Below are 16,428 nucleotides of genomic sequence, written 5' to 3' on the forward strand. Positions count from 1 at the left end.
AGATCTAGTATTGGTTTTGAAGGTATTGAAAGAGTCTTCCGCTCTAATTGAAACAGGGAGGGAGTTCCATAACTTGGAGGCTAAGACGGGGAAGCTTGAGCCCCCTGCTTTTTGCAATTTAAATCTGGGGATCGCTAGACAGTGGGATTGGGCTGTTCTTAGAGGTCGTGAGGTAGAGTGGCGCGATAGTCGACTACCAAGGTAGATCGGGGCTTTGTTGGCTAGGCATTTGTGCGTGAGGGCGAGTGTTTTGAGTGAGATTCTCTGTTTGACAGGTAGCCAATTTAACTTACTTCTGGTTTCTGTGATGTGGTGGTGTCGGGGAATGTTTAAAGCAGCACGGATGGCGTTGTTTTGTGTCGTTTGAAGTCTGTTCAGGTTCTCTTGGCTGGTGCCAAGATAAAGAGCACTGCAATAATCAATTTTAGCCATAATGAGGGTTCTCGCTAGCGTGACGCTGTTAGACGAAGGGAGGAATGGTCTGCAAGCTGCGATAAGTTTGCATGTGTATGCAGACGCAGATCTGACAGCATTAGTTTGTCGGGTTAATGAGAGTGTTGCATCAAGGTAGAAGCCTAGCGTTTTGGTATCTTTTGAGACACGAATGATATTACCATCTATGTTGAATGACTGATAGGACGGCTCTAGTCTGCTCAGGCGTTGCGCAGTGCCCAAGATCAGGAGCTCCGTCTTGTCATCATTCAAGCACAACTGATGTTGGGCCATCCAGGCTTGGATGACCAAGTAGACGTCGTTGAGGGCCTTGGTGTCACCTAGATAATCACCAGTGATGGGGATGAGTATCTGGGTGTCGTCCGCATAGTTGGTATAGGAGACACCCAGATAGTCAAGCACATCAAAGAGTGGTTTCGTGAAAATGTTATAAAGTGTAGGTGACACACAAGATCCCTGAGGAACGCCGCAGTGAATCGGGGAGGGGTCCGCGGCTGCGGATGGGGCAAAGACTCTCATGGATCTGTTGCTCAGGAAAGATTTGATCCAAGCCGCAGCTGAGGAAGAGAAGTTGGCAGCTGAATGGAGGTGCTCGCACAGGATCTGATGGTTGACCAGATCGAATGCGGCTGAAAGGTCGAGAAGTAGTAGCAATGCTAGTTTGCCTTGATCCTTTAGAACCTCGATTTGAGTTTTAAGGTCTAATAATGCAGTCTCTGTCCCGTGTCTGGGGCGGAAACCAGATTGTCGTAGACCTAGCAGGTTATTAGTTTCCAAGTAATTCTGGATCTGAAAGTATGCGGCACGGTCTAGGATCTTGAGCAGAAATGGTACAGTGGTGATCGGTCGGAAGTTAGTGGGAATGTTAGGGTCTAGGGAAGGTTTTTTAAGCAGTGGGATAACCCAAGCGTCCTTCAGATTGTCCGGGACAATACCTGTTTGAAAGGAGGAGTTGATGAAGGCCGTGATGAATGGGGCCAACTCATGCGCTGAGTCCTTGATAGTAGGAGCTGGGCATGGGTCACCTTGGCAGTTAGTTGGCTTAATTCTAAGAATTATATTTTCTACCTCTGCCACAGTGAGTGGAGAGAATGCGAATGGTGTGATATTGGTAGAGTCTGGCAAGGGGGCCTTAGTGAGGGAATGAACGTGGTTGTCGCGCTTCAGGCTGTCCTGTTTATCTTTGATTTTGTCTTGTAGTGTGGAGATTTTATTTAGTAAGGCTGCTTGGATGTTGGCACACCATTTACTATCTTTCACGCATGTGATAGGGGGGGCGACTGGAGTTTCAAGCTCTCTAAGGATTTTAAAGAGTTCCTTGGTGTTCGAATCGGCTTGAATAATGCGGTTGTTGAAGGATTCTTTTTTAGCCGTGATGATGGCATCTTTGTAGGAGAGTGAGGCTAGAAGGAAACTGTCTTTATGCTCGTCTGAGGGGTGGCTTTTCCATCGATTTTCGGCACAGCGTTTTGCTTTGCGGAGCAATCTTAACTGTGGTGTGAACCATGAGTTAAGATAAGCTTGAGGTTTAGCCTTTCTAAGTTTGAGAGGTGCTATGCAGTCAATGGCAGTTCGCATTGTTTGGTTGTAGGTGTATGCTAGCGAGGTTGGATCAGAGTAAGATTTGGTGGCTGTGTTAAGGGATGGGAGTAGCAATGGGAGGAGTTTCTCCTTGGTTATATCTTTTTTGCTTCGAGTTGGGAGAGCTGGGGCTAAAGGTGACGGGATTCGTGGTGTGGCTTCAATGTTGAAAGTTATAATGTGATGGTCAGACCATAGACAGGGGGTATTGTTAAGGATCTTGATGTTGCAATTGGAGCCAGCTACCCAGTCAAGTGTTCTACCTTTAATATGGGTAGGCTCTTGGATGTATAAGGTAAGGCCAAGGTCGGATAGTGCGATCTCCAGGTCGGAGGCCACAGGATCTTTTGAGTCACCAAGACCTAAGTTAAGGTCACCTAGGATGATAGTTTGCGAATTGATCTTTGTATTGTTGAGGAGGAGAGTGGAGATTTCACTGACAAAGGTTGGTGCGGGTCCTGGGGGTCTATAGATTAGGTGCATGGTGGCTGTTTGGTTGGGTGTGAGTGCTAGTTTGACAGACAGTAATTCGGCTGATGTGAGTTTGGAATCAGGTAACACTCTTAGGTCAAGAGTATTTTTATGGATGAAGGCCACACCGCCGCCTTTGGAAGAGGCGGTGGAGCGGTCACATCGTGTGATGCCGTAGTTTGGCGGTAGGGCTAACGCTAGTAAGGGGCCAGATGCGGCATGAAGCCAAGTTTTGGAGATAGCTAAGAAGTCAAGGTCGGATGTGGTGATGAGGTCAGCTATGTCCAGTGCGTGTGCAGTGAGGGATCTGGCATTAATGAGGGCACCTTTGAACATGGGCAGTTTAACCTTAGTGGTGGTGGGTTTGCATGTGGTGGCCATTGACAGAGATCCAGGAGAGAGGGGGGTTTGTTTTCTGGTGATTTGGTGGGTATGGCGTAGGCGTAGGCGGAATCTGGTGCCTAGTCTCTTATTTCTAAGAGAGAGGGGGCAGGGTTGGTTAGGTGTAGGTTTCCTAGCAAAGTGATCCAGCCATAAAGCAGGGTTGTTGAGGTATTGGTTGGTATGGCCTACAGTGGGTGCTGCCGGGCTTATTCTAGGTGACGCGAGAGGTCGTGGGGAGGCCGTTCTGGTGGAGGGCTGGTCCATTTTAACCCAGAGTGTGGAGGTTGTTACTGTAGGCAGCTGGAGAACTTGGGCGAGTCGAATGGATAGTGTGTACAGTAATGGGAGGAGTACACTGATGTGCATGATGAATGTCCTGGTTGCCTAGGTGAGAGATTAGAGCTGGGTGGCACAACAACCATGTACATAGACAGGGGCCAGCTAAGATCAGATTGGCAGTGAGAGGCAAGGGCCAAAGACTAAAAGGCGCAACATAAATCAGGGCAGAACACAATCAGTTGTGGTCTATTTGCGACCATAAGGCACAAAGACTAAAGGCGCAACATAAATCAGGGCAGAACACAATCAGTTGTGGTTTATTTGCGACCATAAGGCACAAAGACTAGAGGCGCAACATAAATCAGGGCAGAACACAATCAGTTGTGGTCTATTTGCGACCATAAGGCACAAAGACTAGAGGCGCAACATAAATCAGGGCAGAACACAATCAGTTGTGGTCTATTTGCGACCATAAGGCACAAAGACTGGAGGCGCAACATAAATCAGGGCAGAACACAATCAGTTGGGTCTGTTTGTGACCATGAGGCACAACATAATATAAGCAGGCAATGTAAGAGGCAACTTCAGGAGACAACCTCATAATCTAATTCCAAAGTTCGTATAAATCTACAGTCCATAAAACTAATTTGAGTTGCCTTTACCTTCTGATAGTGAAAGATCCTGGAGTTGAACGGGCAGAGATCCTGGCCCCTGGCTCCTACGGCTCCAAACAGGCCTTAGAGTGGCCTTCGCGCTGGCCGCCGGCGTAATCCGCCTGCCGGCGGTTCAGCTGATGTAAATGAGGCTCAGCCTCGGTTTCAGGCCGCGCTGCGCCCGGCATGGGCGAGTCAGGCGCCGTGTGGGGACAGGGTCAGGCAGGCCCTGTCCGTGTTCCCCGCTCGGCGCGTGGTTCCTCTGCTGGGCTGGGGGTGCTGGGGGGCTCCTGCCCTCGCCCCACGATGAGGAAGAGTGGAGTGAGGGGGTTAGCAGGCACCCAACAGGCCTTAGAGTGGCCTTCGCGCTGGCCGCCGGCGTAATCCGCCTGCCGGCGGTTCAGCTGATGTAAATGAGGCTCAGCCTCGGTTTCAGGCCGCGCTGCGCCCGGCATGGGCGAGTCAGGCGCCGTGTGGGGACAGGGTCAGGCAGGCCCTGTCCGTGTTCCCCGCTCGGCGCGTGGTTCCTCTGCTGGGCTGGGGGTGCTGGGGGGCTCCTGCCCTCGCCCCACGATGAGGAAGAGTGGAGTGAGGGGGTTAGCAGGCACCCAACAGGCCTTAGAGTGGCCTTCGCGCTGGCCGCCGGCGTAATCCGCCTGCCGGCGGTTCAGCTGATGTAAATGAGGCTCAGCCTCGGTTTCAGGCCGCGCTGCGCCCGGCATGGGCGAGTCAGGCGCCGTGTGGGGACAGGGTCAGGCAGGCCCTGTCCGTGTTCCCCGCTCGGCGCGTGGTTCCTCTGCTGGGCTGGGGGTGCTGGGGGGCTCCTGCCCTCGCCCCACGATTTCAATGCCTAATGACCTGCACAATGTAGACCTGAAATGCAAGGTGTATTGTGAGTCCTGGTCTGTCGTGATGGAAAGTGGAAGTCCATGAAGTCTGAAAATGTCATTGAGAAACACTGAAGCCATCACTGGAGCTGAGGGTAGACCGGTTAATGGGGTGAAATGATCCATCTTACTAAAAGAATCAATCGTAACCATGATTACCGTGTTTCCTTTGGATGGAGGTAAGTCCACTACCATTCAGGATTCTCATAAGGGCTTTCCCACTGAGCGGTGTCAGACCTTCCTACTAAATGAGAATAGAATATCTGTCATCAAGCAAATGTAAGGTCACTATCTATAAGTAAAATGCATATGTAGCCCTACTCAAAACGAAGGACTCTTGCTATCTACTTCAAAACAAATACAAGGAGATAGCACTTGGATCAAAAAATGATGTCCTTTATATCAAACGCACATCACATGGATTAATACATCAGAGCGCAAGTCTAACCACCTGCTAAATCATACTAAAAACATATCAGAAATCATTAAAAACAGTATACACAGAACAATGTATTTGAATACATCAATCTCCAAAAACAAGTGCAAATACAAATACACAGGTCAGTAACAATGACTCAACTTAACAAAGTGATGGTTATTTCCACCAATGTTCCCACTATGTCCATATTAACCCATGCAGGAATACAAGCGTATTACCCCACAGATGATTGGAATCAAGAGGGTTGCAAGGCAGCACACCTACTGCTCTCACTACATAATAACACTACAATAGTTGGCGCCATTTTGGAAATAAACTAAACTGCCACTTGGAAACGTTAGTTGAACATAGTGGACCTAGGTGCTTTCCTGCATCTGTTCCAGAGTGACCAAAGCGTCGCTGTGACAATTTCTCAGACAGCAAAGGAGTGGCTGAAATCATGTTTGGGAAAATCTTATTCAGAAAAGCACTGCCTGTTGTCCAGGGGAAGGAGTCAATCCTCTGGATAAAAAAAAAATCTATTTTGATTTAGTTGGATTAGAGCGTAAGGGACAGAGTTAGGATTTTGACACTGGACACTAGGACTTTTACTTTGGAAATTCTGACAGAAGTTATTTCCGTTAAGGCAAGGAAATCTCTCTCATAGTTAGGGCGAGATAGGGTTTTATTTTCCTTTTTGCCTGGAAATAAAGGTTTGTAGCAAACAACATGATCTCTCCATGTCAGAGCTTACTTCTGCACCCTTAAAGAACCAAGAAAGACTGAGAATGTAATTACAAAAGACAAAAGTAAAAACAATTTAAATAACAGAAGAATTACAAAGAAGATAAACACTTTCAATAAATGATGCCATTTTCTTTATTAACATTGAAGGAAATAATACAGTTCTGGATCTTTATTTGGTCCAAGGTGGTAGTATTGCAGATTATTAAACCACGCTGCCTCCATTTTGGGCAAATGTAGAGTTATCTTGCTGTGACGAACCTTGAGGTGTTGTCCTTTCTCCCTGAGATGGAGCCTCTTCCCCTGAGGGCAGGGAGGCTGATAAGTCCCACTTGGGGAGGCACTTAGTGGGAGTATATCATGCGGAGCGATCCCCCTAAAGGACTAGGGACAACTATCAGTGGAGAATGCAGTATTCAACTTGTACCCCAATCTCTCCTTCACCCCCATTCTGCTCATCCCTACCCTCCTATCCTTTTATCTTCTGTAGTATGGATGAAGTAGAAAGGACTGAGACAAGGGAAAATTGGGATGAATACAATGGAGATCTGAAGTAAGAAACTGTGACGAGGAAGAGGCGCAGAGTCACACAGATCACTCAGAGGAATCTATCTGAATGGTCTAGTCAGTGACAGAGCTTACTGATTGGAAGAAAAAGGACTGACAATGTACTTACCTGTTTGTCAGACCCTCCACTGAGGCTTGCAGAGAAGGCCGGCAAAAGCAGATACAGGCTCAGACACCAAAGGGGCGAGTTCCACCAGTACAGCTAATCAAACCGAGAGGCTGGCTGTGGGAAGTGAGAGAAGCACAGGCCAACAGGAACATGCTGTTCGGTGAAAGAGAGAGATGCCCAAAACGGGTCGGGAGCCACAGAGCTGTTGCGGCAAGCCGACAGGAATACCAGATGTCCAGTGAAGCAGGAAGGAACGCAGGAAAGCTTGGGACCAACCGGATGGGTGCTGCTAAAGACCCTGGAGGTACTCGGGAGACTGTGGTTGGGGTCCTCAGAGGGTGAAAGAAACCCCAAAAAGCACAATGAATGAAAAGTGGGGGAAAAAGGACAGCCCCTATGCAATCCCAAGGAACAGAGTACCTAGACATTGTAACAAGGGAAGCAGAGTCTGAGATCAGTCTGAGAAAAGGAGATATCAAGTGATAAGAAGGCATAATCTTTTTCATGACAGTACTTGGAGGGAAGGTGACCCAAGACTGTCACATAAGAGAAACCACCAAGAGAACTGTGAGAGCAAAATATTTGAAGACAGAACTTGGCAGTAGAGTAAACCAAGTCTGTGTGTGTGCGCTCTACAAATCCAAATAAATAAATAAATAAGTCAAGAAAACTGTGAGAATGATACATGTGAAAGCAGTACTTGGCAGGCAGCCAAGTCTGTATGTAACATCAAGAGACTACAAAAAGCACTGTGAGAACTGTTGTAATGCTATGTTGCATGTGTGTATGTTAAATTTGTGTTGGCTGTTTGGGAAGGAGATATGTTGTATAGTGCCTGTCTGTGAATGCATGAGCTGAGAGAATGTTGGAGTGCTGATGTAGAATGTTGTCCTGTAAGTAGGTTCCACTGAATGTCAGTTGAAGCTGAGCTAGCCTGGGTGATGGGACCCAGTGATGTCCCTCTAGTGATCCTGTTGCAAGATCCTGATGTAACTAAGAATAAAGCTCAAGTGTGATCCTACCAAAGTGTACAGAGTTACTTTTCAACAATAGCAACGAGGAAAACTGAAACTAAGAGCACGCGTGCTAAAAAAGAGGAAGACGCAGAATGCTGATGGGGGGAGCAGCAGAAGAAGAAGAGGAACCACTGCCCCCTAAAGAGCCAGAAGTAAGTCCCATCATCCAGGGCAATAGAAGGGAAGAGTAAAGCTCAGAAAACCCCATTATTAAGAAAGTCCTGCGAGAACCCAAGGGAAAGGCAAAGAAGGCATAGTATGGCGCATGATGAAAATGCCCAGCCACTTGCTGAAAGAAGAACATGTGTTGTGCTTGAAACAGGGGCAAAGGAGTTTAATGGAAACAAGTGAGGAGGTCAGAGCCCAAGAAAAGGAATGAGGGTTGGCTCTGAAGAGCTTTTCTAACCCTAAGGTTGAGATTACTGATTTTGCAGTGAGCGTACTGTAGCGAAAAGGGCAAAGGATTAAGGTTTAAGCTTCTAGTGATGAATCCGTTAAGAAAAGTGACAGCCAAGATGAATACGTACTTAAATGGGAGGCGTTATGAAGAAACGTACGTTTAAATGTCTCAGGAACATGATGCAGAATGTTATGGTGCTGTTACTACCTGCTACTAAGACTGGCATTAGTGGCGAGTGTTATTGGGAACGGCGCTTGAGAGGAGGAGATGTGTATGCTCCAAAGTGGTTCACAGAATGATGACGTCACACAGTATGCAATGGGTGATGGTGATGGTTGGAATACCGTTGCAGGCTCCAGTAGAAAGGCTGATGTCGTCAGAGCTGCGCTACTGAGCAGAGTGATCCGTGTGACAAAGGAACAAGTGAGCCGAGCCGCAATACAGGACCCGAAGCTCAACGCAGTGTCCGAGTAAAGGACCTTCGTCTACGTTATGTGTTCAACATCAGAAACAGGAAGAGTATGATGAATGCACAGGTGAAGCCGTAAGAAGCGCTCCGCAGAGGATGGATGTAGCGGAGGAATAAAGACAAGTGTATGAAATGGAGATGTGTTGTAATGCTATGTTGCTTGTGTGTATGTTACATTTGTGTTGGTTGTAAGGGAATGAGATATGTTGTATAGTGCTTGTCTGTGAATGCATGAGCAGAGGGAATGTTGGAGTGCTTATGTAGAATATTGTCCTGTGAGTGTGTGTGTAGGCTCCACTGAATGTCAGTTGAAGCTGAGCTAGCCTGGGTGGCGGGACCCAAAGGTGTTCCTCTAGTGATCCTGTTGTAGGATCCTGATGTAACTAAGAATAACGCTTAAGTGTGAACCTACCAAAGTGTGCAGAGTTACTTTTCAACAAGAACAATACAAAGGAACACATAGCTAGGCAGGCGAGTGAACCAATTCTGTGTTTGAAACTAGGAGGAAGGAGGAAACCAGATCTGCCAATCAGGGTGAAGAACCCACCATAACTTGGTGGAGCATCCAAGCTGCTCTTCTTCATTGCAGCACCTGGTAGGAGGAAACGAGGTCTGCCAACCACGGTCAGGGAGCCACCTCAGGTTGGAGGAGCCTCCAAGCTACTTTTCTTCATCGCAGTATCTAATAGAAGTAAACCAGGTCTTCAAACCAGGTTTTGGGACCCACCTTAGCTTGGAGGAGCCTCCAATACACTTTTCATCATTGCAGTACCTTGTAGGAGGAAACCAGGTCTGTAAACTAAGGTCAGGGACCCACCATAGCTTGGAGGAACATCCAAGCCACTTCTCTTTGGTGTTGTACCTGGTAGGAGGAAATCAGGTCTGCCAACCTGAAACAGGGACTAATTATAGGTTGGAGGAGCATCCAAGCCACTATTCTTCATTGTGGTACTTGGCCAACGGAAGCCAGGTCTGCCAACCAGGTTCAGGGACCCACAGCATTTTGGAGATATATCCAAACTCCTCTTTCTTGTCATAGTGCCCGGTGAGAAAAGGACCAGGCTTGGTAATCCAAGGGTCGGGGACCCCAGAGACAGAGAAGAAGTTGACCTGTGTTGCAAGCATGAAGAAGGAAGACATTCCCCAGGCGTTAACGAACTGCGCCAGAATCATAAGGAAGGCTAGGGAAGGGAGACATGCCCCCACCATTTAAAGGAACAAATAAACCACACACCTTCTTTTTGTCAGGGGAAGAGAGTAATTCCTCTGGGCCAGGAAGACCTTCTTTTAAGTTAGTTTTAACTTAGAGTGTGAGAAACAGAGTTAGGATTCTGACAATTGGACATTGAGACTTTTTGCTTTTGACATCCTGACGATGACATTAGTTATTTTGGTAGAGGCAGCGAAATCCCCCTTAGAGTTAGCATAATATAATAAAAGTTCATGCCAAACACTATGGCTCCTCTGTGTCAGAGTTTTATTACTGCAATCCTTACATTGCCCAACTCTGGGAAGAGTTTACACACGTCCAATGCCAAAAAATGTAAAGTCCTCAATTTAGGTTTCTGTGTGTTTTAATAACAGGAATAGTGTGTCATTGTTCCTGATGTTCCCAACCTGATCTTTGAGTATGGTTTTGAGAAGTTGAATCATACTACCCATATATTTTCTCCTGCAGACACATTCTATGAGAAAGTCTTGTAAAGTGGTTAGACAACTTATAAAGAACTTACTGTCATGAGTATTGACAAAGTGACAATTAAAGTTCTTGATTATGTTTGAAATATTTTAGCAAATCATGCACTGATGGAACAAACACTACCAACACTCCTCAAAACAAAGCCAGTTCTTTAAGAACCAAATGTATAAGATTGGAGAGCTTATCTTATGGTTAATTCACATTGCACAATGTTGGGCTCCTCCAGCTTCTAGGAGGTGGACCAGGGATGAAACCCGTATTGGCTGGCATTGCCATTTTCCCCAAGGCAAGAAAAGTTCCAGTGGGATGTGGTCCAAATTATGCAAGGAAGAACTATCTCATTGGAGGGAAATATCCACTTAAAAAAATATACAGCCTTACTATGTGCAGGTTCGCAACGCTTGAATAGGAGGGTCTACTTCTAATAACAGTCACTTAAGAGTGCCCCCACAAAAGATCATCCCCACCTCTCCCATTACCCTGCCATGCCCTCTCCCTCTCTCTGTTTTGGGGGGTCGCACTATCATAACCCCTGTTTGTGCACCTTCGCCCCTATTACCCTCCCTAACACTGGGCTAACCCCACATGACTCATCTCCTAACCTGAACCACTTACCCGCTGTCAGAAATACATCAATTGTTTGGAGGCCCCCAGGTAGGCACACACCGGCAGTGTCCAGCGTGATGATGTTCTGCCAGCAACGATTGTGCGCAGCATCCTCCTGCCAGCAGCCATCACACCAACAACAAAATAGGATGTTATGATGGCTTGTTAGCCTTCTATACGTCTCTGGGAATCCATTAAGGTGTCCTCCTGAATTGGTGTACTGATCTTTGGAACAGCCGGGCCCACTAGTTTCCCAGTACCAGAATGCTCTTATGAATGGATTTGCTTGACCTACCTCTCCGATGACCCCCATGGTCTTCCTCTGAATCATTGGCCTGGCCGTATAGTCCCTAAAAAAATTCCAGAATTCCTGCAATAAAGACACAGCTGCTATTGAACTCTCATTTCACATTCTTCTCTAGTATGAGGGCCCAGGACCCCTCCAATTTGCATGGGGATGCTTGGTGATTCGTTGGACGGTGGAGCTTGTGGCACAGGTCTTGAATGTCCAACCAGGATGCTGAAATCCATATTGCTGTGACCCGCTTCCTGTTATTTCAAACAGTAAACTGCTAACTCAATTAATTGTGTGTAAGTGCTAGATATGTGCAGTATTAATCTAAATTGTCCTTCCGGGCTTTCCCCTACACCCCAGTACAATATTGAAGTGCATTTGACCTTGGACCATTTTTCTGAACTACGAGTTGGTTAAATGCTGCGATATACATACGAAGATCCGTTGAGCCCTATCCTTATAGTTGTGTATCTCTTGTATGTGCATGAACTTTGTGCAACAAACATTCTCATTTCTTCTTTAAATCCCATACAATCCTGAAAAATCGGATCCTTCTTTTATTACCAATGGAATTGACCAATCAATTATCTGTGTTAATCCTAATATAAGATAACATGAAGGCCACCTTGGCTGAATCATTAAGGAATAACTGATGCTTGGACATAAGCTGTAGATCGTGTTGGTTTCAAATAAAGAATACTTCAGGGGATCACCACTGAACCTTTCTTGCATGGCCAGAGGTATGGAAGAAGAGTCATTTGTCTGCATACTGGCTGTTAATGGTGCAGGATTGTGAGGTGCTCCATGGACTGTTGAATTTAAGGGGCTACTTACCTGATCTGAGGGACTCTGAGGTGTTAAGAGTACTTGCATGGTATTGATCATGAGAGCGAGGGCGTTGAATATCTTCCTAATTAATAACAATCCTACCTAAGATGATTTGCCTCTGACCTATTTGCCTGGAGCTCAGTCTTGAGTTCCCTAAGCAATGCTGACAAATGTTCCATATCTGTGGATTCCACAGAATCCAAGGGGGAGGTATAAATGGGTCAACGGTTCTGACACAGCAAACAATGGATTCTTCCAGAAATGCTGCTGAATCCAGAAGAAGGCTAGAATGTGATGTTTTTGTTAACGGCACGGGGGGGGGGTAGTGGGAACTGTGTTCAGCTTCTGGAGCTTGACTTTTATAGTTATCGGGTTTCTTGGCGAATCTGATATGAGATGAGGGATAACAAGTAATTTACAACATTAATGAACACACTTCTCTGATGTCCTCTAAATACCTTTGTGTTCTGATGGTCCTTTTCCTAAAGATGATCACGTTAACATCCCAGTCTTTGGTTCTGGCAGGCATTTGCTTGTTGTCTCACCTTGGTGCAGATTTACGAGGCATTGGCTTGTTGTCCCTTAATGAGAAGCCTGTTCCACTGAGTGGTTGGAGCCAGCATTAGCCAGCTAAGCTTTACTAATAGTCTTAAATTAACTATCATGGACAATGGGCCTCATTACAAGTCTGGCGGTAACCCAGCCGGTGCTGCCGGCGGGTTGCCGCCGGACTTGCAATATTCTCCGGTGCCTGGCTTTGCCGGAAACACGGGCGTATTATGACACCAGTGTTCCTGGAAGTCAGGTGCTGGAAAATCGAGATTCCCGATTCCGATTTGAGTCCCATAGGACTCAATGGGAATGAGGATGACGGAAGCACCTGCACCGTTAATTACGGTGCAAGTACTTTAGAGAAAGTCTGCGAGTGGCTGCCGTCGCGCCCGCCAGTTCAGGCCTGGCGGGCGGGACGGCAGCCGCCCGCAGACTCAGACTGTGCCGATACGGTAACAATGGTGCCGGTAGGCTTACCAGCACTGTTGTTACCGGACCGGCACACTCCTAATGAGGCCCAATGTCCTTCTTGCGGATACCCTACAATAACCTATCTTGCTGCATTTTACAGCGTCTTTAAATATCCTATGTTGTTTTTGCATATAGCTGGCTGTCCATAAATATGCTACTTTGATGAGCACACAGATGCTACTCTAATCTGACTTGATCAGATTAGTAAAGTTAATATGCAAAGGTGCTAACATTCGTGTTGACCAAAGGTAAGTGCTAATAATGTGTCTTGCTCTTCTTTCAGATGCTGTGAGCAGTGGTAAGCAGTGAAACTGTGGCTGAAAGGGCCACACACAATAAGGAGTCAGGAACTCCTACAGGCCCTCCAGGTAAGTGTGTGTTACAAAATGATGATGTGAAAATGAACACCATACCCCTACAGGATTACCCAGGAGTCTAGGGCCTGCTGTCCAGAAGTGTGTGACAAATTTGAGGATGTTGTGCCTTCTTTCCCAGGGAGGGACCACCTTCATGACGCTAGGAAAGTCCCTCCCCAGTACAGTAGTCCCCCTGGGGGTGGTGTACCGGGGGAGGTTCACATTGAGAGGGATTCCCCTTGGAGTACTAATGACGATCATTACCAGAGAATGTGGTGTCAGTCCGCTTTACCACCTTTGACAAATCCTCCTGATCCCTCCTTGGAAATAGCTAATATATATTGTTGGCAAATTAGCCAAAACCCTTTATCATGTCCAACCCCTCTGATAAATGTTGTTGCTCCTTCCCATGAAAGAGCTAATATACATTGTTGCCAAATTCGTCAATCTCCTTTGCCATGTGCAACCCCTTCGCCAAATCCTTCCGCTCCCCTATTAGATAGATGGAGCTAATATATATGGTTACCAAATCAGCCAAAGTCAGATAATACTGAGTATTGCACATGTAGCTTGAAAGCGGATACTGTGACAACGAAGGTGCCTAATATCTATTGTTGCCAACCCAAGTTACATAACAGCAGAAAACCCTGATGAACAAAGTAATGTGGCTGTACATTTTGGATTGGTACCGTGATGAAGAAGATGATCAGGAGGAGAAGGATCACTCAAGAGGAATAAAGCGAGAGGTCTAGTTCCCAGCAGCCACTGATTGGCTACACGGAATACAACAATCCGATGCAGGAGATCCATGGGATTTCAAGCTCAAGCTCCGATGCCAAGGAGACGCAAGAGAGCAAGGGCCGTCCCCCAAAGAGGACAAGTGGGAGCCATAACTGGACATGAAGCGAACCGCGGGAGGGATGGAGCATGCAGGCAAAGAGAGGCCTTAGTCTGCAGAGGCGCTGCAGATCCCGCTGGATGCCACTTTGCTACCGGAGCTTCCAGGAAGACCACAGCTGTACAAGTACGTGGGTTGCCCAGGAGCTATGAGAGGTCCAGGGAAGCAACGGGGTGAACTCAAAAAGCCGAAAACAAGAGGGTCTGGGACCCTACACAATGAAACTCAGGGGGATCCCCTTCAAAGTCAGAGGGAAACAATTGAGAACCGAGAATATGGTTTGGGACCCTAACGTTTGAAAGTCAGAGGGAAATGAAGAAACCAAAAATAATAGGGTCTGGGACCCTACCCTTTGATAGTCAGAGGGAAGCCAATGAGAGAAAGAAATCAAGAATAAGAGGGTCTGGGACCCTACCTTTAGAAAGCAGAGGGAGACCAATGAGAAACCAAGCAGATACAGCATAACTGCGCAAGTCTGGGATGTGCACCCAAAAGCCAGATGGTCAGGGACCCTAATCAAATAGAGAGTATGCAGCCCTGAAGTACATCAGAGACTGTTGTAAACTTGGCAGGAGAATGAACCAAGCAGATGCAACACAACTGTGCAAGTCTCGGTCCTGCACCCAAAATTAAGAGGGCCTTGGACCCTAGCTAAAGTGAGGGCTTGGGATCCTGATGTGAATAAGAGACAATTGCATACTTGGCAGGAGAGTGAAACCAATGGATACCACACAACCTTGATAGTCTGGGACCAGCATCCAAAGTCCAGATGGTCTGAGACCCTGATGAAAGAGAGGGTCTGTGACTCTAAGTCAAATGAGAGAAAGAGTGGTAGACTTGATAAAAAAGTGACCAAGTGTACACCATTCAACAATGCAAGTCTGGGGCTCACACCCAAGTATGCAAAAGAGGGTTTGGTGCCCTCAGAGAAACAAAGAGATAATTCAACAGGGATCATTTGATTAACAAGAGAGTAAACTAATCTGGAAAAAGAAGTTGCGAGTCAGAGACCTGCACTCCCATAAAACACTGAGAATAAAAAGATTAAAATCCTGTGATAGAAGAAGGAGAGTTTGCACTTGATAGCGGATGTGCCAAGGTGACAGGACACATGAACTGTGAAGCCAATAATCCCTCTTGAACTAAATTGTGACTTAAGATAAGACAAAGTCTAGGAGAAAGGAGCACATCCCTAGCATTTGTAAACTTGCATTTTTATAAACATTATTTTTCATCACTTTTCACTACTAGAAACTGGGAACCTTTCTTGTGTTTACACTTATTACTTTGAGAAAAGACCATCCTTGCACAATTGCATTACAATTATTTTAGAATATTACTGTTAGGGACAGAAGTAGGTTTTGGAGTCATGCCAGGGACAGACGTTTTAGTTTTGGACTTCCTGACAATACCATTTATTTCCTTTGAGATAGCAAAATTCCTCTTAGCTTTAGTCATTCCAACCTCATTATTAGTATTAAAAGTCTTTCTCCAAAAACATACACACATTCCCATTACAGGTGTTACTGTCAGGAAACAATGTGCCGTTACTTCCGATTACCGGCACTATTTCCAGACCGTAGCACTAAAAGATAGAATGCCGGTAACAGCAGATACTGTGCCACCGTTGCCGGTAACACAGGTAACTGAAACAATGGGACCCTCTGGAATCAGCACTGGAAACTCCAGCACCACGGAAAGAAGCCAGCATTACAACAGCAGTTTTCCCAGAAACACTGGCATTAAAAAATGCTGGTGCCACCGGGAAAACCGTGCTGGAAACACCGGCACCTCGGAGCTGGAAGTAACCAGGCCCAGGTTTGGAGGAACAGGACATTAGTGCACCCAATTTACCCAGCTGCACACAATGAGCTCAAGGACTGCTGATAAAGGCCCACACACCTTCCAACACAACCATGCTCCCACTCGTAGCAGCAGTCATGGATTTGGAGATACTGCATGCAGTAGTGCAGCTCTATGAGCAGGAGGTGCAAAAGTGGTAACAGGACGACAGGCAATGGAATATGGATGAGGCGGATGAGAAGGACAATGCAGAGGAACAATGGCCAGCAGGTTGCACCCTGGATGAGTGCACCTATACCCCGCACAAGGGCCACAACCTGGTCCCTGACTGACATGCAGATCCACACACTTTGCCGCCTGAACAGGGAGTCCATCCTTGCAATAGTGGACCTCATCCAGGACGACATCCAGAGCGACATTGGCGTCTGGACTGCCATACCCCCCCTGTTGAAGGTAGTGTCTGTGCTACATTTTCTTGCCATGGGCACA

General features: G+C 46.7%; 1 protein-coding gene across 1 annotated transcript in view; it reads left to right on the top strand.

Moving 5' to 3' along the window:
• Nucleotides 1-16,428, top strand: part of LOC138503228 (mucin-2-like) — a 208,716-nt gene that overhangs the window by 109,737 nt on the left and 82,551 nt on the right. Inside the window, exon 2 of the mRNA XM_069622814.1 lies at nt 13,166-13,250. The gene's annotated coding sequence lies outside the window, so the exon portion shown is untranslated. The remainder of the gene's footprint in view (nt 1-13,165; nt 13,251-16,428) is intronic.

Source organism: Ambystoma mexicanum, chromosome 11 (assembly GCF_040938575.1).
Source record: "Ambystoma mexicanum isolate Mex_15411 chromosome 11, UKY_AmexF1_1, whole genome shotgun sequence".
NCBI lineage: Eukaryota > Metazoa > Chordata > Amphibia > Caudata > Ambystomatidae > Ambystoma > Ambystoma mexicanum.